This window comes from Schistocerca gregaria, chromosome 1 (assembly GCF_023897955.1).
Source record: "Schistocerca gregaria isolate iqSchGreg1 chromosome 1, iqSchGreg1.2, whole genome shotgun sequence".
Taxonomy (NCBI): Eukaryota; Metazoa; Arthropoda; class Insecta; order Orthoptera; family Acrididae; genus Schistocerca; species Schistocerca gregaria.
In genome coordinates, this window is record NC_064920.1 from 1,025,474,227 (window position 1) to 1,025,497,307 (window position 23,081).

Consider the following 23,081-nt stretch of genomic DNA (forward strand, 5'->3'; position numbering starts at 1 on the left):
TGTGTGTGCTGTCCTTAAGTTATTTAGGTTTAAGTAGTTCTAAGTTCTAGGGGACTGATGACCACAGCAGTTGAGTCCCATAGTGCTCAGAGCCATTTATATCGTGTAACTTGACAATACAATAATTGGTTACTACAGTTCTTCAGCCGTATTAACGGGATTGCTTTACGCTTCACCTCCCGCCATACCAGGGGTACGTACAGCGTTGTCGAACATGGCCGTTTCGGTGGTCCAAGTGATATGGTTCTGGGACACACAATGTTGCCTGAGGGTACCGGCGTGCAAACCTATGAGCACTTACCGGTCAACGTTACTGTGACGCATTAATCCTTCCCCATGTACGTCTTTTCAGGGTGGCATTCGGTTCTGACTTAATTCTTATGCGTAACAATGCGCAACCGAATCAAGATACAAGGTGGAGGACCTCTTGGAACGAGAGAATATTCGGTGAATGGTCTAGTGTGCCCGTTCCTCCGTCTTAAATGCCATCGAGCACGTGTTGCATGCGTTGGAGAGACGTATTGGAGTACGTCCACGTGCACCAACGACCATCCTGTACAACAAGAACTCCGTACCAACCTCGTGACCGGCATGGGAGAACGTTGCAGAGCATGCAGTGCCGTCCACGGTGATGACACACAATGTTAAGAGTCATGGTTGGTTGACTGATTTGGAGGAGGGGACTAAACAGCGAAGTCATCGGTCCCATCGAATGAGGAAAGGATGGGAAAGGAAGTCGGCCTGCTCCTTCAAAGGAACCATCCAGGCATTTGGTTCAAATGGCTCTAAGCACTATGGTACTTAACATCTGAGGTCATCAGTCCCCTAGACTTGGAGTTACTTAAACCTGACTAACTTAAGGACATCACACACACCCGTGCCCGAGGCAGGATTCGAACCTGCGACCGTAGCAGTAGCGCGGCTACGGACTGAAGTGCCTAGAACCGCTCGGCCATAGCGGCGGGCCCTCGGCATTTGCCAGAAGCGGTTTACGGAAATCACTGTCGTCCTCCCGAATGCCAGTCCAGTGTGCTAGCTAATGCGCCATCTCGCTCGGCGTAAGAACCATCTCCCGCCTGTTGTAATGGCCAGGAGACCAACATAAATCGCGGTGACCACTGTAGTTATTATCTTTGAATAAAACTGACATTTCTGTTCGTCTCTTCACGTATTTTTTTGATTTATCTCGTTTATTATATTCTAACAGTTTTTTCTACTTCTGGTCCAATTCTCATCGAGCTAACTTACTTGTCAGTGACACATCATGCGAAAGTTACGTTCGTCTTTAACTTTTGCAAACCAGTGTATTTTTTCAATCCGAGGAGAAAGTAAATAAAATGAAATTTTGTGGATAGACGTCGCCGGAACGAAAAACACTTTTAATGACCGCCAACCCAGTTCCTGCATCAAATCCGTGGCACTCACTCCACTCTTTCGCGTAACACAGGACGAGCTGCCCTCCGTTGACCTTTGTCGAGGTCCTCTGTCAGTTCTTTCTGGTATGGATCCGACATCGTGTAGAAATACTCCAGAAGAGGACAAACAGACCATTTCATTAGTAGATTTGTTAAATCCCGTAAGTACTCTCTCAATGAAACGCAGTCTTTGGTACGCCCTTTCTTTTTACAGTTCCAGTTTCAGGTATTCGTACTTGAAATTGCTAGATATTTAGTTCAGTCCACAGCCTTTAAATTGGTGTGATTTATCGTGTGACCTAAATTTATGGGACTTTTTTTTAGTACTCATGTGGAGGTCCTCACGTTTTTCATTGTTTACCGCAGCGGTTAGCACACTGGACTCGCCTTAGGGAGGACGATGGTTCAGCCCCGTGTCCGGATATCCTGATTTAGGTTTCCCGTGATTTCCCTAAATCGCTTCAGGCGAATGCCGGGATGGTTCCTTTCAAACTGCATGGTCGGTTTCCTTCCCTAATCCGATAGGGGCGAGGACCTCGCTGTTTTGTCCCGTCTCCCAAATCAACCAAGCGACCTACCAACTTTTCGTTGTCTTAAGTCAGTTGTCACTTTTAACGCCATACAAATTCATTATGTTTTCCAGAATACATGTTTCATTTATACATTTTACCACAGTTACACGACTCCCACGCTGCTGCAGACAATTAATAAATGTACCATCTGACTATGACGAAACCGGTAATGGAATAATTAAAAAAATTGAAGAACAAAACAAAAGGCGACTGGTTGCAGAAATTTTAAGAAACATTTATACAAATATCTTATCAAAATCAGATTCACAGCTGTGCACATTCGAACATTATCTTCATTTTCATGTTCATTTTTGTCTTTATTTCACGACAAAATTATATTTTCAGTTTCATAAATCTTAGTCTTATTTCCTGCTCCCCTTGCAGATTTGCAAGTAGTGCACCTTTTCCGAGCAGACAGTAACGGCCCTTCGTCCATAACGATGTGCTGATTTCGGTCTGCTAGAAGGTTCAGAAACCCACCACATACTCCATAACTTCATGTTTTTGTGTCTAGGGAATAGGGGGGAATTACATCGAATGCTTTCAGGAAATTAAGAATATGGCTTCAGAGAAAGAAGAAAAGAAAGAGTTGGAGGGTGGGAGAGAGAGAAAGAGATAGAGGGTGGGAGAGAGAGAGAGAGAGAGAGAGAGAGAGAGAGAGAGAGAGAGAGAGAGAGAGAGAGAGATGAGAGAACTATGTTACTTTAAATTATGTTTGGCCTTCTGTCTCGGTTAATAAGTTATTTAAAAAGTGACGTGTATATAATTTATCTAAGAGCAAGTTACGTTTCCTCCAATAAGTGATTCTAATGTGATCTATGATGGAATGTTTCAGAGATTTTACCAATAATAAGAAGAAAGCAACATATTACTTCCTCTCACATTTATCACGCGATATGATCATGGTGATAAAATCAGAAAAAGTTGAGAACACACGTAAGGTTACTTCTGGTCGCAGTGACAAAAAGGGAAAGATACGATTAATGTCCAACCTCATGTTAAAGACTCCATTAGAGACTGAGAAGAACATTGGATTAGGAAAGGATTGAAGGCCAGAATTGTCTGTCTCCTTTCCAGAGCCATTATTCCGACAATTAATCGATTAAAGACAGTAGAAGAATTGAGCTCCCGTCCTCCTGAATGTTGTATCTCGCTTAATGACGATCTTCCTTCCAAATGCAACGGGAAGGGGGAAAATTACAATGGTATACGAAGTGACCTGTGTAACATACCGTAAAACAACTTCCGGAATATAGTCGTAGATATAAATGCTCGCAGCTCGTGGTCTAGTGGATGCCGGCACGGTAGCTCAGAGTGTTTGGTCAGAGGGCTGCGTGCTCTCTGTAATAATAATAAAAAAAAATTTTAAAAACGTGGCTAGCGTTGCTGCTTCTGGATTACGGGGTTCCGGGTTCGATTCCCGGTCGGGCCAGGGATTTTCTCTGCCCGGGGATTGGATGTTTGTGTTGTCCTTGTCATTTCATCATAATCATTCGTGACAGTGGCTAGATTGGACTGAGTAAAGGTTGGGAATTTGTACGGGCGCTGATAACCGCGCAGTTGAGCGCCCCAAAAAACCAAACATCATCATCATCGTAGATATAAATAAGAGTAACTCTTTGCATTCATTGGGTGACTGTCGTAAAAAGACACTTAATTTTTCCAGTTGTCACGAATGTTCATAATTTTTACCGTTCATCACTTGTTTTTCATTCTTGCCATATTTGATACATTGCTTTTTGTTGCAGGTGAGTTGTCTCCAGAGATCTTCCTTGGCGTAAGTACGGTGCCACTTGTTCATTTTTGTTATTCGATGTACTTAGATATAACAATAACCGGGGACTTCTCAGATATACGAATCCAGAGTTTATGGTTACTTGTATTTGGTGATGATATCAGAGTACCGCACAAAAACAATGACCGATGATACCTCTTCAGTATTATTGTAACGAATTTCTCAATAGCTAATTTGAAACATAAATACCTTGTGTAAACAAATGCTGTCGTAAGAGAGACTATATTTGGAAGAGCTGATGTATTATTTCTCTTTCCTGCCGTGACCAATTAATGGCAGAAAACGGTATCGGGGTAGACGTACATTTCTGGCGTCTCTCCCTGTCCACGTCTAAAATTAAGTTTTGTTATTCCGAGACATTCAGCTCTATGCGCCTGCCTTTCCCCCAGTTAAAATTACAGTATTTTTATAAACAAACGTAGTGACGCAACATCCCAAATCATCGGCTGCGTTCTCTGAAAAAAGGCCGTGGGACCTTCCAGCTTGCCTCACCTGATAGTTACATGCGAATGTGAAAGAAGTGCCTACTAATCTCCGTCCAGCTCAGTTTTCTTGCAAGGTATTTTATTTACAGCTGATATTTCGTTTTACAGGGGATGATTCACTACAATATTTCAATATTCGAAGGCCTTACTATGTGGAGAATGAAGTGGAACAATACTTCTCCGTGAGAAGGTTTGTCCTTTCATGTACCTGGTACAAAGCAGTTAAACAAAGAGAGGAGAAAAAAGGGTCGTGCTTAATTCTTCGGAAGGCATGAGAGGATAGAGGGACTGATAGCCACGTAGTTGAGTTCCATTTCATTTACAATAATCGTCAGCAGCAGCAGCAGCTTTGAGTCAGGTCCCCATACGACAATCCTGGTTTCCATAAATGAACTTACCCGAATGCCAGAAGTCTTCGCTGTCCAGTCTGAGCATTTAGTTCGTCTTAATACCTAAATTTCTACGAGAGATTAAAATCCATCGTCCGCTCCACCCTTTGCACTCTACCTCAAATTTTCGCTGCAAGCAAATGACAGCCGGAAAGTCACACTGGCACACTGTGCCCGTACTGTAATTCGGTTTCAATGTTTGTTGCTGTCGAGTAGCCACTGCCAAGTATGAGGGTTGCCAAAACAACACGGATCCGAAAAGTATTTTCGGCATTACGAAACAGATCAGTATAAACAGCAAAGAATTCATTAGAGAGTATTATCTCCGTGTCTGGACATTGGAAAACATTGTTCATGTGAAAGATGACCGGTCCTTTTTGCTGTTACAGATTAAACCTGTTCTTTCCTAATGCAGGCTTTATAATACACCATGTAATACTGATAAATACTGAGAAGTTGTATCAGAAAACATTTTATTGTTTTAACTATCCAAATGGTAACTATAAGATCGTTATTTTTTGTCCTGTTTTTTATCCGAAGCTCATTTTTTATCGAAACAGTACAATTCTGAACATAGGCTCCTTATGGAAACTTTATTACCAAGTCCCCCTCTATCATACATAGACTGAGGCCTCGCCACAGTGGTAACACTGGTTCCTGTCAGACCACTGAAGTTAAGCGCTGTCGGGCTGGGCTAGCACTTGGATGGGTGACCATCTGAATTGCCGAGCATTGTTGGCAAGCGGGGTGCACTCAGCTCCGGTGAGGCAAACGGAGGAGCTAGTTGACTGAGAAATAGCGGCTCCGGTCTCGTAAACTGACATACGTATGGGAGAGCGGTGTGCGTACGACATGCCCCTCCTGGGACGACTGTGGACTGAGAATGACACGGCGGCCGGTCGGTACCGATGGGCCTTCACGGCCTGTTCGGGTGGAATTAGTTAAGTTAAACTACTGGCCATTAAAACTGCTACACCACCAAGATGACGTGCTACAGACGCGAAATTTAATCGACAGGAAGAAGATGCTGTGACATACAAATGATTAGCTTTTCAGAACATTCACACAAGCCTGGCGCCGGCGGCGTCACCTACGACGTGCTGACATGAGGAAAGTTTCCAACCATTTCTCCTACACAAACAGCAGTTGACCGGCGTTGCCTGGTGAAACGATGTTTTGATGACTCGTGTAAGGAGGAGAAATGCTTACCATCACGTTTCCGACTTTGATAAAGGTCGGATTGTAGCCTATCGCGATTGCGGTTTATCGTATCGCGACATTGCTGCTCGCGTTGGCCGACATCCAATGACTGTTACCAGAATATGGAATCGGTGGGTCAGGAGAGTAATACGGAACGTCGTACTGGATCCCAACGACCTCGTATCACTAGCAGTCGAGATGACAGGCATCTTATCAGCATGGTTGTAACCACGTCTCGATCTCTGAGTCAACAGATGGGGACGTTCGCAAGACAACAAGCACCTACACGAAAAGTTCGACGACGTTTGCAGCATCATGGACTATCAGCTCGGAGACCACGGCTGTGGTTACCCTTGACGTTGCACCACAGACAGGAGCGCCTGCGATGGTGTACTCAACGACGAACCTGGGTGCACGAATGGCAAAACGTCATTTATTCCTTTGGCGACATAGTGGTATACGCACATGGGAAGCGTGTATTCGTCATCGCCATACTGGCGTATCACCCAGCGTGATGGTATGGGGGTGCCATTGGTTACACGTCTCGGTCACCTCTTGTTCGCACTGACGGCACATTGAACAGTGAACGTTACATTTCAGATGTGTTACGACCCGTGGCTCCAGCCTTCATTCGATCCCTGCGAAACCCTACATTTCAGTAGGATAGTGCACGACCGCATGTTGCTAGTACTGTACTGGCCTTTCTGGATACAGAAAATGATCGACAGCTCCACATCTCTGACCAACTGAAAACGTCTGGTCAATGGTGGCCGAGCAACTTCCTAGTCACAATGCGCCAGTCACTACCCTTGATGAACTGTGGTATCGTGTTGAAGTTGCATGGGCAGCTGTATCTATACACGCCATCCAATCTGTGATTGACTCAATGCAGCGGCCGGTGTGGCCGTGCGGTTCTAGGCGCCTCAGTCTGGAACTGCGTGACCGCTACGGTCGCAGGTTCGAATCCTGCGCCGGACATGGAAGTGTGTGATGTCCTTAGGTTAGTTAGGTTTAAGTAGTTCTAAGTTATAGGGGACTGATGACCACAGATGTTAAGTCCCATAGTGCTCAGAGCCATTTGAGCCATTGACTCAATGCCCAGACGTATGAAGGCCATTATTACGGCTAGAGGTGGTTGTTCTTGGTACAGATTGCGTGAAAATGCAATCACATGTCAGTTCTAGTATAATATATGTGTCGAATGAATACCCGTTTATCATCTGCATTTCTATTGGTGTAGCAATTTTAATGGCCAGTGGTGTATATACGGTAGATGGCGTCATATACTTGGATAAAAAGTAATGAACTGATGTGTTATGCGAAAGATAGAAGTCCAGAAACGAACGAGCAATTTTAGAGTCCACAGATGTTATCGAGTGCTGCCTGAGTGGTCCACTCACCTGGTAATAGCAGAGGACTCTTTATTTCTAAAAGTCAGTACTTCATTCATTGATACCTTCAGAAGAGTGTTTTATTCTGCTGACCAATGTCCAAACAGCAGTCGTAATTGAGAGAGGTGTCTGTTATCAAACGACAAGTGTAGCTGCACCAGTGCCCCTTTGCTCATTGGTCCATCCACACTTGCGGCTCTGATCTGAAGAGCCGCAACAGTACTGGAGAGAGTGTGAACACCGCGCCGGCTGGGAAGCGGCTGCGCTAGTGGCAGACAGGTGGGGCGCTCTCGACTCTCCAGGCAGTGTCCTTGCAATCTGGCGGACTGGCCCTCCAGCTCGAGTGGCTCCGTCAAGTGCTTTATCGCGCGCCGACTTCTTGCGCACTCGAAACACTCGTCGCTCCGTGACTACCTGGGGGCCACCACTCTGCCACCAGAGTTGCCAGTCACCACGCAACATGCTACTTCCCAACAGGTGTTCACCTCGTTTACATACGACACAACTTGCACAAGTATTAAATAACAAAATAACACCTGTTGCTATTTACTGTGACCTATCCTACTCTCTTTCAAATTCTGAAGGTGGCAGGGGTAAAATAAAGGGAGCGAAATGCTATTTACAATTTGTACAGAAACCAGATCGCAGTTATAAAAGTCGAGGGGCATGAAAGGGAGGCAGTGGTTGGAAAGGGAGTGAGACAGGGTTGTAGCCTATCCCCGATGTTGTTCAATCTGTATATTGAGCAAGCAGTAAAGGAAACAAAAGAAAAATTCGGAGTAGGTATTAGAATCCATGGAGAAGAAATAAAAACTTTAAGGTTCGCCGATGACATCGTAATTCTGTCAGAGACAGCAAAGGAGCAGTTGAACGGAATGGACAGTGTCTTGAAAGGAGGATATGAGATGAACATCAATAAAAGCAAAACGAGGATAATGGAATGGAAGTCGAATTAAGTCGGGTGATGCTGTGGGATTTAGATAAGGAACTGAGACACTTAAAGTAGTAAAGGAATTTTGCTATTTGGGGAGAAAAGTAACTGATGATGGTCGAAGTAGAGAGGATATTTGTATGGAGTGTAGCCATGTATGGAAGTGAAACATGGACGATAACTAGTTTGGACAAGAAGAGAATAGAAGCTTTTGAAATGTGGTGCTACAGAAGAAATGCTGAAGATTAGATGGGTAGATCACATAACTAATGAGGAGGTACTGGAAGGAATTGGGGAGAAGAGGAGTTTGTGGCGCAGCTTGACTATAAGAAGGGATCGGTGGGTAGGAGCTGTTCTGAGGCATCAAGGGATCACCAATTTAGTATTGGAGGGCAGTGTGGAGGATAAAAATCGTAGAGGGAGACCAAGAGATGAATACACTAAGCAGATTCAGAAGGATGTAGGCTGCAGTAAGTACTGGGAGATGAAGAAGCTTGCACACGAAGAGTAGCATGGAGAGCTGCATCAAACCAATCTCAGGACTGAAGACCTCAACAACAACAACAACAACAACATCCTATTCGACTACATCATCCTAGATCATGGGTGGGCAAATAGGGGCCCGCGGGCCCCATGTGGCCCGCGGTTTGGTTTTGTGTGGCCCACCAAGACATTTACAAAAATCATAGGAAAAACTAAATTTCCCTTCCTCGCCCAACTAAAAAAATCCGTGAGCGTCTGCGCTACTTGGTAGTGCGTACTACCGACAGATGTCTCTACGGTCACGCAACCAACTTAGCTGCATGTGGCCGCAGTGGATTATGGGAGCACTACCATCAGCCACCACGGGCACGAAAAAAAAAAAACACTGTGAATCCTGCTGTTCGCGCAAATTTATGCTCCACGCGGTGGCTGAGGGGAGCGCTGTATTTCTCCCGCGCCGAGTGAATAGTACGACGTTCAGAGAAATTTTCTTCTTTTTCTGGTGGTTTACTTGTGTTTAGACTGTGCAGCAGTACAACGTAATATATATGGTGTTACAAAAAGTTACGTTCAGACTTTCAGGAAACATTCCTCACACACAAATAAAGAAAAGATGTTACGTTGTCATGTTTCCGGAAACACTTAATTTCCATAGCTCATTTTAGTTTCGTCCACCTACGCTCAATGGAGCACGTTATCATGATTTCATACGGGATACTCTACCTGTGCTGCTAGAATATGTGCCTTTACAAGTACGACACAACATATAGTTCATGCACAATGGAGCTGCTGTACATTTCAGTTTAAGTGTTCGTGCGCTTCTCAACAACAGATTTAGTGACCGATGGATTGGTTGAGGCAGACCAATTCCATGGCCTCCACGCTCTCCTGACCTCAACCCTCTTGGCTTTCATTTATGGGGGCATTTGAAAGCTCTTGCCTACGCAACCCCGGTACCAAATGTAGAGACTCTTCGTGCTCGTATTGTGGACGGCTGTGACACAATATGCCATTCTCCAGGGCTGCATCAGCGCATCAGGGATTCCGTGCGACGGAGGGTGGATGCATGTATCCTCGCTAACGGAGGACATTTTGAACATTTCCTGTAACAAAGTGTTTGAAGTCACGCTGGTACGTTCTGTTTCTGAGTGTTTCCATTTCATGATTAATGTGATTAGAAGAGAAGTGATAAAATGAGCTCTAACATGGAAAGTAAGCGTTTCCGGACACATATTTTCTTTCTTTGTGTGTGAGGAATGTTTCCTGCAAGTTTGGCAGTACCTTTTTGCAACACCCTTCAGTGTAATCATGACACGTAAGAAGAAGCGTAAAGTCGGTGGTAAGTGCCGTGTGTTTAATCAAGACTGGACGACCAAATATTTCTTTACTGATGCAGGAAATAAAGCCGCATGCTTACTATGCCATGATACAGTTGCCGTATTCAAGGAGTACAATCTGAAACGACATCACGAAACAAAACACAGTGAATTTGGTTGCAAACTTTCAGATGAAGAACGAAAAATAAAAGCAGCGGAGTTCGTGAAACTCTTGAAGAAGCAACAAGTGTTATTTACGAAGCAAACACCGCTTCAAAATAGTGCTACAGAAGCAAGTTTCATGGTAGCCTATAACCTTGCTACCCGAAACAAACCTTTTTCGGATGGCGAGTTTATTAAACAGTGCATGGTAGAGTGTGCAAGTGTATTGTGTCCTGAGGTTAAAACCAAATTTGAGAGCATTTCGTTGTCAAGGAGGACTATAGCGCGATGCATTGATTTAATTAGTGACGCACTTGCAGACCAGCTAAAGACTGTGAGCGAAGATTTAGTTTGGTTTTCACTGGCTGTGGACGAAAGCACAGATATTGAAGATTTTTATGAAACCTTTTATGAAATGTAAAGCTAACTAACCAATGCATTTTAACGCTTTCACTGCTGCACTCAAAATTGCAACTCTGTGTGTGATATGTGATTATAAATAAAGAAAACTTGTATTTTTATAAAAAAAAAATTGGAATACGGCCAGTATATACAGGGTGTTACAAAAAGGTACGGCCAAACTTTCAGGAAACATTCCTCATACACAAAGAAAGAAAATATGTTATGTGGACATGTGTCCGGAAAAGCTTACTTTCCATGTTAGAGCTCATTTTATTATTTCTCTTCAAATCACATCAATCATGGAAACACACAGCAACAGAACGTACCAGCGTGACTTCAAACACTTTGTTACAGGAAATGTTCAAAATGTCCTCCGTTAGCGAGGATACATGCATCCACCCTCCGTCGCACGGAGTCCCTAATGCGCTGATGCAGCCCTGGAGAATGGCGTATTGTATCACAGCCGTCCACAATACGAGCACAAAGAGCCTGCACATTTGGTACCGGGGTTGCGTAGACAAGAGCTTTCAAATGCCCCCATAGATCAAAGTCAAGAGGGTTGAGGTCAGGAGCGCGTGGAGGCCATGGAATTGGTCCGCCTCTACCAATCCATCGGTCACCGAATCTGTTGTTGAGAAGCGTACGAACACTTCGACTGAAATGTGTAGGAGCTCCGTCATGCATGAACCACATGTTGTGTCGTACTTGTAAAGGCACATGTTCTAGCAGCACAGGTAGAATATCCCGTATGAAATCATGATAACGTGCTCCATTGAGCGTAGGTGGAAGAACATGGGTCCCAATCAAGACATCACCAACAATGCCTGCCCAAACATTCACAGAAAATCTGTGTTGATGAAATGATTGCACAATTGTGTGCGGATTCTCGTCAGCCCACACAGGTTGATTGTAAAAATTGAGAGTTTGATCACGTTGGACTGAAGCCATGAGAACATTTGCACTGAAATGAGGATTGACACATTGTTGGATGAACCATTCGCAGAAGTGTACCCGTGGAGGCGAATCAGCTGCTGATAGTGCCTGCACACGCTGTACATGGTACGGAAACAACTGGTTCTCCCCTAGCACTCTCCATACAGTGACGTGGTCAACGTTACCTTGTACAGCAGCAACTTCTCTGACGCTAACATTAGGGTTATCGTCAACTGCACGAAGGATTGCCTCGTGCATTGCAGGTGTCCTCGTCGTTCTAGGTCTTCCCCAGTCGCGAGTATGAGGCTGGAATGTTCCGTGCTCCCTAAGACGCCGTTCGTGATGAACACTAACCTGTTGATGCTACGCACTGATGTGCTTGATGCTAGTACTGTGGAGCAATGAGTAGTATGTCAACACAAGCACCGAAGTCAACATTACCTTCCTTCAATTTGGCCATTGGCGGTGAATCGCCGGCCGCGGTTGTCTCGCGGTTCTAGGCCCGCAGTACGGAACCGTGCGACTGCTACGGTCGCAGGTTCGAATCCTGCCTCGGGCATGGATGTGTGTGATGTCCTTAGGTTAGTTAGGTTTAAGTAGTTCTAAGTTCTAGGGGACTGATGACCAGAGCTGTTAAGTCCCATAGTGCTCAGAGCCATTTGAACCTTTTTTTTTTTTTTTTTTTTTTTTTGGGCGGTGAACTATAGTACAGCACATACTGACGAAACTAAAATGAGCTCTAACATGGAAACTAAGCGTTTCCGGACACATGCCCACGTAACATCTTTTCTTTATTTGTGTGTGAGGAATGTTCCCTGAAAGTTTGGCCGTACCTTTTTGTAACACCCTGTATATTATATCATCCTGTCATTACTAGCACTGTCAGACTAAAGGAGTCCTTTTGAGTGTTTAGGTATACTGAAGAAAAGTACCAGGTTAATTCAGAAAGTTAAAGTGGTCAACACATATAGGGAGATGCTGCTATAGATTACGAGTCTCGATCAGGGAAGTGATTATATTGGTATAGATGTACAAAGTCAATCTACACCTGAAACACAGGAAACACTCACCGTATCGACAAAGTATTAGTCAATATTGCCACAATAAATAACAGCGCTCCTATCTGCATTACAAATGTTGTGTCGAACAAGAACTCAGTGCAGCTGATATTGCTTCCCGAACTGATATAGATAATGACTCTCTTGTTGAGATATTACTATCAGCCAATAATACACGAGAGGGTAAGAGAAACAATGCTCGAAAACTATTGGCCTCAAGGAGATAACACGAGATAGTGAAAACTGCGAGTACAATCGGGCAGCAAATGCGCGCAGGATGTTAATTCCGTGTTGTCCTCCGCGAGACACGTGCCGTTGATCACGTGATCTGCTGTTGTTGGCGGTGGGAGACAGAGCCGTCTTTCTGCACAGTGTGTTTACCACTTGTTGCCAGCAGGGAAGCGCAGCGCTTGCTGCCGTTCTCCTTAGTTCCGTCAGACGGTATATTTATGCAGGCGCCACGCTTTGCGAGGCCGTCTGACGAACATAGCGTCCCCTGTTCTGCTGCAGCGACCAGTTGCTATGCAGAGGGTCCCCAGCCGTCTGTGTTATTCTGCTTTTACTCCGCCTTTCGACACGTGTATTCGTCTGAATGGTCTTTGTCTCGTGCTATCTACACAGACTCTCAGAATTCTGCGGAGATGTACTCCATTTCAAAGATATCACGGCAGAAAACACAGAAGAGTCAAACGGGACTCTTATTTGTCACTGACACAACTGACTAAATAAAGAAAGTAGCAAATACACGACACTTGATCTAGAGCCCGGAGGACTTCTATGCAAATGTGGCATGGCCTTCCACTCCTCCCTCCTTTTATAACTCACTGCAGATACTCGATCGCCATGCACTCCACCTAGCCTTTCGGTTCAAAAATGGTTCAAATGGCTCTGAGCACTATGGGACTTAACTGTTGAGGGTCCATGCCCGAGGCAGGATTCGAACCTGCGATCGTAGTGGTGGCGCGGTTCCAGACTAGCGCCTAGAACCACTCGGCCACAGCGGCCGGCTAGCCTTTCGAATCCGCTTACTCTCCATCACCTGTATCCTCTGCCAACTTATAAAGTTAGCCAGTCTACTCTTCCATCTTGAACACCTCCGAACATCCTACGTTACCTGTAAACTCGACACTACGCACCCTCTAGTTTCACCCTGTTTTTCTGATCCTTGTGCTCTGCCGCGCTTCTACCATCACATTCACCAACACAACACCTCCATATCCTCCACGTCCTCTTCCAATGAAGATTTAATCACTTTCCCTTATCCGACCACGAAATCCGCCCTACCACATCTAGGATCCCTACAGCCCTTCCCTTGTTAGGGCTTCCTTCCCTGCAATCCCCTCCACCCACTTCATAAGTCTTGGTTCGGAATCGCATCCCTCTCCACTCTTCCCCAATTCCTCATCCCATAATCTACTCATATAAACCCCCACCCCTCCCGCCGGAGGTTAGAGTTCTCCCTCGGGCATGGGCCTGTGTGTCGTTCTTAGCATAACTTTAAGTTCGCTTAAATAGTGTGTAAGTCTAGGGACCTATGACCACAGCAATTTGGTCCATTAGGGATTCACACACATTTTATAAACCCCCGCTTATGACCTACTTTCCCATGATACTCATATCCCCAGCAGGCTACATCAAAAATGTTCAAATGTGTGTGAAATCTTATGGTACTTAACTGCTAAGGTCATCAGTCCCTAAGCTTACACACTAATTAACCTAAATTATGCTAAAGACAAATACACACACCCATGCCCGAGGGAGGACTCGAACCTCCGCCGGGATCAGCCGCACAGTCCAATATTGCAGCGCCTTAGACCGCTCGGCTGATCCCGTGCGGCAGTCTACATCCACTCCTCTCCTCAGTCATCTATGCATCTATTTTAATTTACCAACACATCGGTTTTTTCGTTTTACCTTATGCAACTGTCTACCTGTTTTTGTATATTCGTGTGCGACACTCATTTTCTATTTATCAGTGTCTATATTGCAATTAGTCACCATATTAACCTTTTGTATTTTATCTTTTGCAACTGACTATCTGCCTTTTTATTGTACAAAACGTATATTTTTATCAATCTCAACATCCAGCCTTTCTGTTACGTTTTTAAAAATTTTAATCTCATGTGCCCGAAGAGTGACAATTTGTAACCTCTGACATCTCTCGCCTACCCCTTCCTCCTGCCCCCCCCCCCCCCCCCACCATATGGGGCGCGGGGATGAAATAACAATAAAGGAAAAGAAACACGGAAGACGTAAACCTCTCATGATGTTTAAGAAATCAAAAGAAATTGCTTGTTCCACACTATTATTTTCGAGGTCGTATGATAACAGAAACTACGCACAGCTGTAACGAAACCTAATAATCGTCTACAAGTCCTTGTGTTTTGGAACGTGTTGTAGCCTAATATATCATATTCCTTTAACTGCTCTTCAGAATAAATGCGCACTTTTCAAAAATTCCTCACATAGAAGGAAAATCCAGTATTGCCTCAGTTTAATCCTTGTACCATTACAGAGGCGAGATTATAGAGTGAACCAGAACTCCACTGACAAACTTTCAGAGGTGCTAGTATGGACCTAAACAAGAAGAAAAGGCCAGTAAACATGCACTCTAAAATGCATGCATCTAAAGCTATGAGAAGCTGTTCATCTACGCTATTATTAAACACGTGTCTTCCACTGGACAAGTGCTCATTTTGGAGCCCGCGTTTACTGGAAACTGTTTTCTTCTTTCGATCCGTCCTACCACCTCCCGAAGTTTGTCGGTGAAGTTCCGGTGCACCCTTTAGCTATTAGTCCGGTGTTGACAGCTGAAATCGCTAAAAGTGAACGTAGCTTCAGGACCCGATGGAACCCCTGTCAGATTCAAACGACCACAGCGCAATTGTATACACATTCGTTGCGCATTTGATGTATACTGAAAAGACACTTTAGCAATTATACAAACCTAACACTTTCATAAAAACAATAGATGTTAAAGGAACACTTTACCAAATCTGCCGGAGAAGTTAATTGTTTCCATGCTCCAAAATGTATCTATATGGAAAGAAGTTTAATGACTTGTCAGCATGGTGGTTATCACAGACGTAGAATTTGCCAGAGCTTAGAGGTGTGGAATCGTTGCTCTGTTGGAGGACTAACCGGCATTCCTCTGAAGCATGGATTCCGTGGAGGACTTAAATAAAGGTGCCGGAAAAGGTTATTTAAACTTAACCATTGTGCTGTGTTCTCGGTCTAGGATATGGAGCCTATAGAATGTAAGAAATTATTTTTAAAAAACTACAATTACAGTACATTTTCATTTCAGCGACTATGTATTTTCATTAACACCTATAAAAAATCTTATATTGAGCATACGACAGATGGGATTAATCGGTGACGAACCGGTTCGCGTATGTTAAAAAATTTATGCTGACCGTCGCTGTGTTTTGTCTGCGTGGTGTGTACGTCAAGAATGAGTGAATGACAGGTTCATCCTGCTGCATCTCCATTATATTATGTCAGAAGTGTGTGTGTGTGTGTGTGTGTGTGTGTCTAAAAGGCGAGGGGCGGAAGGATCGTTAATATTATACTGAATTATTTTTCGCCTTGTGTCAAATGGTTCAAATGGCTCTGAGCACTATGGGACTTAATTTCTGAGGTTATCAGTCCCCTAGACTTACAACTACTTAAACCTAACTAACCTAAAGACATCACACACATCCATGCTGGAGGCAGGATTCGAACCTGCGACCGTAGCAGTCTCGCGGTTCCGGACTGAAGCGCCTAGAACCGCACGCCCACCGCGGCCGGCGCCAGTATCTTTAGAGAAGTCCAGGTCCAGATAGTTATCGAGCGAGGTGCTGTAGTGGTAAGATACTGAACGCCCCATCGGCCATGCAGATTTACGACTTCACTGCTTCCTCAAACACACTTAAACCAAATGGCAGGAAAAGGATGCGACTGATCATGTTCCCCGTCTTCTCGCGATCGGACTTCGTCTATGAAGTATCGTCCTCAGCGGGAGGGGAAACCCTAACCTTCCTGTTCCTCTTTTTTTTTCCTAGCGCTGGGTTGTTGTTGTTGTTGTTGTTGTTGTCTTCAGTCCTGAGACTGGTTTGATGCAACTCTCCATGCTACTCTACCCTGTGCAAGCTTCTTCATCTGCCAGTACCCACTGCAGCCTACATCCTTCTCAATCTGCTTAGTGTATTCACCTCTTGGTCTCCCTCTACGATTTTTACCCTCCACGCTGCCCTCCAATACTAAATTGGTGATCCCTTGATGAATCAGAACATGTCCTACCAACTGATACCTTCTTCTGGTCAAGTTGTGCCACAAGCTCCTCTTCTCCCCAACTCTATTCAAAAACTCCTCATTAGTTATGTGATCTACCCATCTAATCTTCAGCATTCTTCTGTAGCACCACATTTCGAAAGCTTCTATTCTCTTCTTGTCTAAACTATTTATTGTCCACGTTTCACTTCCATACAAGGCTACACTCGATACAAATACTTTCAGAAACGACTTCCTGACACATCTATACTAGATGTCAACAAATTTCTCTTCTTCAGAAACACTTTCCTTGTCATTCCCAGTCTATATTTTGTATCCTCTCTACTTCGACCATCATCAGTTATTTTGCTCCCCAAATAGCAAATCTCCTTTACTACTTTAAGTGTCTCAGTTCCTTATCTAATTCCCTAAGCATCACCCGACTTAATTCGACTACATTCCATTATCCCCATTTTGGTTTTGTTGATGTTCATCTTATATCCTCCTTTCAAGACACTGTCCATTCCATTCAGTTGCTCTTCCAAGTCCTTTGCTGTCTCTGACGGAATTACAATGTCATCGGCGAACCTCAAAGTTTTTATTTCTTCTCCATGGAAATTAATACCTACTGCGAACTTTTCTTTTGTTTCCCTTATTGCTCGCTAAATATACAGATTGAATAACATCGGGGATAGGGTACAGCCCTGTCTCACTCCCTTCCCAATGTTGCTTCCCTTTCATACTCCTCGACTCTTATAACTGCCATCTGCTTTCTGTACAAATTGTAAATAGCCTTTCGCTCCCTGTATGTTACCCCTGAAAGGGAGTATTCTAGTTAACACAGGCAAAAGCTTTCTCTATGTCTACAAATACTAGAAACATAGGTTTGCCTTTCCGTAATCTAAGATAAGTCGCAGGGTCAGTATTGCCACACGTGATCCTACATTTCGACGGAATCCAAACTGATCTTTCCCGAGATTGGCTTCTATCAGTTTTTCCATTCGTATGTAAAGAATTCGCGTTAGTATGTTGCAGCTGTGACTTATTAAACTACTAGTTCGGTAATTTTCGCATCTGTCAACACCTGCTTTCTTTGGGATTGGAATTATTATATTCTTCTTGAAGTCTGAGGGTATTTCGTCGGTCTCATGTAGTTTGCTCACCAGATGGTAGAGTTTTGTCAGGACTGGCTCTCCCAAGGATGTCGGTAGTTCTAATGGAATGTTGTCTACTCCTGGGGCCTTGTTTGGACTCAGGTCTTTCAGTGCTCTGTCAAACTCTTCACGCAGTATCGTATCTCCCATTTCATCTTCATCTGCATCCTCTTCCATTTCCATATTATTGTCCTCAAGTACATCGCCTTTGTATAGTCGCTCTGTATACTCCCTCCACCTTTCTGCTGTCCCTTCTTCGCGCTGTGTAGGGTGACAGATAACCGGGCCCTGTCCCGCTGCGTAACCTGTTGATGCAGCGCCGGGCGGCCGGGCGCAGAGATGGAGTGTGTCGCGCGACCTCGGCTGAGGGCGGCCACCTGTTGACTCTGGCTGTTTGCCTTCCGTAAATAACGCGCCTCCCTGCTGCGCCTGCGCGTGCGGGGACACGACTCGCGCCGCTGCTTCCGACGGCCGCGACCTCCGTCGACGCTGCAGCCGCTCTTGCACTTGTCGCCGCATCTCACCCGTAGCGACGGGCGTTAAGTTCTGGCGACGGTGTTGCAACTGCCGAACACTCCTATTGTCGAGCGTGAGGCACACGACTGAGGGTGTGTAATGACAAAATGAGGGTGAAACATTCCTTTAGACTGACATTCGGAGCTTCCGTTGCAGGGGTGTGAAATAACTGTCGCGAGCTTCGCTTTGCTCCGCAGCATAGGTTAAACTTCCCACTACTTGCCACTATTTCAAGTTCAACAATTGAAAACCCTGGAACATTCCAGAAGTGAGATCACCGAAGTTAAGTGCTGTCGGGCGTGGTCGGCACTTGGATGGGTGACCATCCAGGCGGCCTTGCGCTGTTGCCATTTTCCGGAGTGCACTCAGCCTCGTGATGCCAATTGAGGAGCTACTCGACCGAATAGTAGCGGCTTCGGTCAAGAATACCATCATAACGACGGGGAGAGCGGTGTGCTGATCCCACGCCCCTCCTATCCGCATCCTCCTCTGAGGATGACACGGCGGTCGGATGGTCCCGGTAGGCCACTCGTGGCTTGAAGACGGAGTGGAACATTCCAGAAACATTCAGAATGAATTCGTGATGTACCCACAGTACTGGAATACATTCACGGCCAACAGTTCAAGACATTTCATCCGAACTGGCTCCTAACAAATTTCCACGATACTCTCGGCGTAGACACGAGGACCCCTATTGCTCAAAGCCAATAGGAAAAAAATCGCACAAAAACATTATAGTTAAAATTGAAATTTATAGGCGTCAGTTAACCCTAGCCGAGCCCATCACTTCTGTCCAACCCCATCTTCAGCTAGCTAATGGTTCCACGCTGCGCTATGTGTCCTGTTCCTACCAAACTAGTCGATACTCTGCAATCCGCTACACTCGCCGAGAAAGTGCCTCAGCAGACCATCACATGCGCATGAGAACGCAATATCAAAAGCTTTGTATCTGTACTGCACAGGAAAAGTAATCTTATTGACTTCGGAACGATCTCTAACTCCACTCCTCCAATATGGTTACGACTTCAAAACACAAACTCCGCCCACCGTGACTCCAAGAGTGCTGCTGGCCGATTCCTCGTTTTCGCGATCTCCAGGCCGCTCTGCGAAATTATTTAACGTCTAGGCCTTCCAGCCAATTAGACGAAGGAGTGTAATGAAGTCATTTTCTTTTACCATTTCCTTGTCCCACTCATAGCTCTTCTGTAAGGTGCTGCTTCCTGCCTCGACTTTCAGAAGTTTGTCCATACTATTGGAGGGCAGTGGCCGCTGTGGGAAATTACTTGCCCTTCAAATCGCCCTATACGACTCCGACCACTATCCGTATAGGATGATTAGAGGAATGATGGCCGATCATCTTCAAACCGAGCAAAAACATCACTTCTCCAACTTAAAACTTTCCCTAGCGGCCACGATAGGAAACAGGATTAGCGCACAAGGACGACCAGGAATAGACTATGTTACAGAGCGGGTAGAACACTACTGCCAAGCAAAAAGAGTTGCACAGTGTACAAGTCCATTAGGAAGGCTGAAGAGTGTATAAGGAAATTCCCGTTGTTGGTCTGATAGAGGGGAATGTTCGGGAAACGTACCGTTTCCGTTTTACGCCAGTTTCAATTCAGGTGTGTTACGCGTCCACGTCTGCTGAGGGAAACAGGAAAGTCTCAGAGCTGCTTGTCCCGGTATGCAATAAGATAGACAGGATGACGTGTACTATTTCAGAGGTTCACCTGTTGTCACTTAACGTCTTGCTTGTTGGAAGACCACCTCACTCAGAAACGTGCGGTTCGAAGACATCTCAACAGATTTGCTGAAAGAGGGACAGGCCGAGGTGGTCCAACCGCGTGGCTGCCGCGATCGCCAAATATAAGTCCTGTTGACTACTACTTGTGGGGTCTAATGCAAAGTTCGAATTTGCGAGACTCGTGTAGAGACAGAGGAAGATCTGGTGGCAGGAGTTGGACTACGAATTGAAGAGACGCCAGGTGGGTTGGAGAGTGTGTACCGGAACATACTTGGTAGGTGCAGTGTTTGTAACAATGTCGAGCCTCTGTTGTAACTCATTAGTACGTTTCTGTACGTACAGTGTGCCGGTTGTTTTTCTTTGGAATAATGTGAACGCGTAATGTTGAAGGGTTAATAGAAGTAAATGGCCTTAAGGGATAAATGGGTGTTTCATGATGTTGCTTTTCGAAATGCTATCTAACAACTGTACTGTGTCACGCCTAATTCAATTCCTCAAACCGAAGTAGAAGAGTTAAATAACCGAAATAAAACCGTCGTGGAACGGAAACGTTAAGTTTCTGGACATGCGTTCTTGTTCAAAATATCATGTACCCATTCCCCTGTACAAGTCCTAGAAGTTTGTAACGGAAATTTCCAAACACCCTGTATATTCTGATTTAAATTAGTTCGCATTTGACGTTGTGGTGGGAAGTACAGTTTGCACACAGCCGTCACATGTTCACGCTGTCGGCTACGATCCAGTATGGATTTAAAGGCTGCCTCCCACAAGAATAGCGTAAAACAGGGCCTCCCAACATTTTCACCTGGCGGACCCCTTCTTCAGTCGAAAACACAATATTGCCTGATTAAAATAACTTGGTAATTGAAACTTCACCCGATGGAGCTTTCTTCCTCCAAGAGCAATCAACGTCACGTCCAAATAGTTCGCTGTTGACAAGTTGCCGCTCATGGTCTGTTCACTTCCACTGTTTGGCTGCTGTTGTCTAAGGAGCAAACATATTTGGTAACAGACGTGTGTGTGAGTGTGTGTGAGTGTGTGTGAGTGTGTGTGTGTGTGTGTGTGTGTGTGTTTTCGTGAAATCCGAAGAAAAATGTTCAAACGTATGTAGTCTTCCTTTGGTCGTTCTCCCTCCTCATTCATTTCAACTGGAAATTTCTCTTGTTGTGAAGGCCATGGAGAAACTGCAGCCTTCTTCAGTGATTCTGACTTCAGCCACTGACCCATATTAGAAGTTATAAACTGGTGAAAAATCGACTTATGAAACAGGTAGTGCACTGACAAGGCAAGTTCAACATTTAATGATTCCTGGGGCCGCATACGTGCCAGCGAGCGCTGTGATTGGTCGAGAAATCTCACTCCGCGCATGCGTAAAAGGTTTCCGCGTATCTAGCGCCGTGAGCCGACGCACAAACGACCCCCGTATTGTTGCTGAACAGTCGATCAGAGAAGCCGCATTCTCCGGCACTAAACTGTGTATGCGTTCTCACTTAGGAACCGCAAAGGCTGCTTGGGAATACGACCTGAGGTAAAAGTACACAAGATTTCCACACGAAAAAATAGTAATGAATTAGATTTTCAAGTTTTTATTCAATAATTTTAATCATTATTTTACACGATTTGGTGAAAGGTGGCCGCGGAGCCCCTAGAAAGAGCCGGCGGACCCCTAAGGGGTCTGAAATTCGTATATGTTATTTGTGTCTTTAGCATCTCCACGCCTATCAAAAATCTGTTCTTAATTTTCGTTAGGGCTATAGATTTTTCGTATCTCGTAGGTTACTGAACTCGCACAGCAACCTATCCCTCCCATGTTCAACATATTTTCTGAAAACCGATTTCTTCTGCAATTTTGTCCGCAGCTCGTGGTCGTGCGGTAGCGTTCTCGCTTCCCACGCCCGGGTTCCCGGGTTCGATTCCCGGCGGGGCCAGGGATTTTCTCTGCCTCGTGATGACTGGGTGTTGTGTGCTATCCTTAGGTTAGTTAGGTTTAACTAGTTTTAAGTTCTAGGGGACTGATGACCATAGATGTTAAGTCCCATAGTGCTCAGAGCCATTTGAACCATTTTTTTCTGCAATTTTGTCAATATCTAACCAGGATACTACGCAGTGTGGTGGGAACCAGTACTTAACCACGCCACAAACGGAACACGAAATTAACCTGACAATCTTCTTCAACCCTTTTCACATCGAAGGTGTGAAATACGAACGCCGGTCCTGCGCGAGAATGTAACAATCTTGCCCGGCACCGCAGGCAGTATGTGTCTCGTATTGGTAAGAGGAAAGGCCTTTGACGGCTGCGTCGCCACGGCCGCCGCCGCGGCGCAGCGCAGCCTTGTACCTGTTGACTCTGGTGAGTTTGCCCGCTGATAACGTATCTCGTCTGCTGCCAGCAAGGCCAGTGCGTCGCTCCAACTCTGCAAACTTGAGCGCTCCGCCTGGCGCGCAGTCGCCGACCCAAGTCTCGGCCTGGAGGCGCTGACGATGGGCTCCAAGCGGCACTTGCTGGATCGCACGACAAACTGGAGAACTGAGCCTGGCCCCGTGACCGTGACGTAGACGCTCAACAACTGACCGAGAAGTCCACAGCATGACCTGTATAGCGCGGCGGTCCTGCTTGTTCAGGTTAGTGCGAACTACACTACTGGCCATTAAAATTGCTGCACCACGAAGATGACGTGCTACATACGCGAAATTTAACCGACAGGAAGAAGATGCTGTGACATGCAAATAATTAGCTTTTCTGACCATTCACTTAAGCTTGGCGGCGGTGGCGACACCTACAACGTGCTGACATGAAGAAAGTTTCCAACCGATTTCTCATACACAAACAGCAGTTGACCGGCGTTGCCTGGTGAAACGTTGTTGTGATACCTCGTGTAAG

The 23,081-nt window shown here is 45.3% G+C and overlaps 1 protein-coding gene across 3 annotated transcripts in view; it reads left to right on the forward strand.

Annotated features, from left to right (window-relative positions):
• The window catches only part of LOC126278983 (receptor-type guanylate cyclase Gyc76C-like), a 638,621-nt gene that overhangs the window by 257,440 nt on the left and 358,100 nt on the right, over window positions 1–23,081 (forward strand). Inside the window, exon 1 of one of the 3 annotated variants that reach the window (XM_049979290.1) lies at window positions 22,655–22,822. The exons of the other annotated variants lie outside the window; for them this stretch is intronic. The gene's annotated coding sequence lies outside the window, so the exon portion shown is untranslated. Of the gene's footprint in view, window positions 1–22,654; window positions 22,823–23,081 lie in introns of those variants that run through there. 3 annotated transcript variants of the gene reach the window in all.